Genomic DNA, 1,945 nt, shown 5'->3' with positions numbered 1-1,945 from the left:
TTCATTAGGCAATTTCTTAACTTATTCTAGATAACTACCATCTGGACCTGCTGGTTTAGATTTATTCTAATTGTCAATATATTCCATTACATTACTTTGTTTCTTGCACAGACTGAGATAATTCCATTTTTAACCCTTCCCTAGTTAAAGTTTCAAAACTCTAATACTGCTCTAGACTGTTGTAATTTTTACAAGTATATAATTTTTCACTTTGTTTTTTCTTGTCTACAGCCCCAATAACCCTAATCCCCTGTCCCATAGGGTTTTTTGTTTGTTCATTTGTTTGTTTTGAGACTTTTTCTATAGGGTGCATGCACTCACCAGAGACGGAGAGACAGAAAGCGAGAAATCACCCCTCATGGGGATGGCCATGCTGCAATCCCTTCTCCTCTAGGAATTTTGGGCATCCATGCACACATGCCCAGCATGAGTTTAAGGCACCTGGTTTGGGACTCGAACCACAGTCAACTATGTGGGAGTCCAGTGATGTAACCATTATGCCATCTGCTGGTCCTCTCCGTAAGTTTTTTGTTTTTGTTTCTTTGTTTTTGTTTTTTTGTGTTTTTTTTTTAAATCCAGAATGTGTTTACTGGGATGGTTTCCCACTCATCTTGAGTCGGGATGCTTTTAGTGCTGCTTCCTCCTGAAGGAACATCTTCCATCAGCCTCGCTTTTCCTCCTGTAGGCTGGCAGAGGACAGTGGAGCAGCCAACGCACAAAACTACCGTTTGTGCCTGGCTAAAGACTGTGGTGATTTTATAGCATCCTGGGCACATCACATCCATGAAGTAGGAATTTGGGCTCTGCACCAGGTGCTTCTTCTTGTGTTTCCTCTTCTCCTCTTCCAGAGAGGGGTGAAGGAGGTCCTTTGCAAGAGGCATGTTCTCGTGGGGAGGTCATCACCGCTGGAAAAGCTCCATAGGCTTTTATAAAATGAATTTACACTCTGAGAAATTCTTTAACTCTGTTCGTCTGTCTTATAACCCCAGCACCTACAACAAAGCCTTGTATAGGCAGTAAATGTTCAATAAATATGTACTAAATGAATAAACCATACGTAATGAAGAAATAGATTATATTATTAAAAGTTATGAAAGACTTGCTTTGTGTCATTTAGTTTTTAATTTATTTTCATTTTTATTTTTATAAAGCAAATTTACAGAACTATTTTTTTTTTCTTGGAGAGGTTATTGCTATAGGGTGCATGTGCTTACCAGACAGACAGAGAGAGACAGAGAGACAGAAAGGGAGAAATCACCCCCCTGCCCCCCACAGGGGATGGCCCCACCACAATCCCTTCTCCTTCATTCTCCTCTCAGGATCTTGGGCACGCACGCACACGTGCCCGGTGCGAGTTTAAGCCACTGGGTCTGGGACTTGAACTGTGGTCAACTACGTGGGAGTCCAGCAGCATAGCCATTACGCTAACTGCTGGTCCCAGAACTATTTTTTTAATAGAGAACTTTACACTCTTGTCTGTTGAATGTTTCTTCCCTTTGTCCCTTCCATCCACTCTCTACCACTCACTCCCCTCCCTTACTTATCCTCTCTACTCTCAAATATATAAATAAAGACCTTTACCAGAAAAAGTTATAAAAGATGATTATATTGGTGAAATGAAAGACCTCAATTTTTAATCCCCCAATCACATTATCAATGGTCAAAGGAAAGAAAGAAAGAAAAGTAAGCAGGTTGAGAGAGAAGGAGGGAAGAAGGAGAGAAGAAAGGAGGCCCAGTTTTGTGCCACAGTCAGTTGCAAACTGAACTGCAGTGCTGGAAGCCACATGGCCAGCTGTGTGTTTGCATCCCCTGGTCAGTCTGAGAACATGTCAGATGCACGTGTGTATGCCCAAGACTCTGAGTAGCTGGAAGGCTGGAGAAGGGAGATTGAGGTGTGATGACATCCTCAGATCCTGCTGAGGATGCTTCTCTCCCTCCTCCCACT

General features: G+C 42.3%; 1 pseudogene; it reads right to left on the bottom strand.

The window, feature by feature from the left end:
* Positions 1 to 627: 627 nt before the first annotated feature.
* On the bottom strand, positions 628 to 889 carry LOC106736113 (40S ribosomal protein S27-like; annotated as a pseudogene).
* Positions 890 to 1,945: the final 1,056 nt, after the last annotated feature.

The sequence above is a fragment of the Tupaia chinensis genome, unplaced genomic scaffold (assembly GCF_000334495.1).
Source record: "Tupaia chinensis unplaced genomic scaffold, TupChi_1.0 Scaffold000646_1, whole genome shotgun sequence".
NCBI classification, from domain to species: domain Eukaryota; kingdom Metazoa; phylum Chordata; class Mammalia; order Scandentia; family Tupaiidae; genus Tupaia; species Tupaia belangeri.
This window is presented reverse-complemented; position numbering and strand designations above follow the sequence as displayed.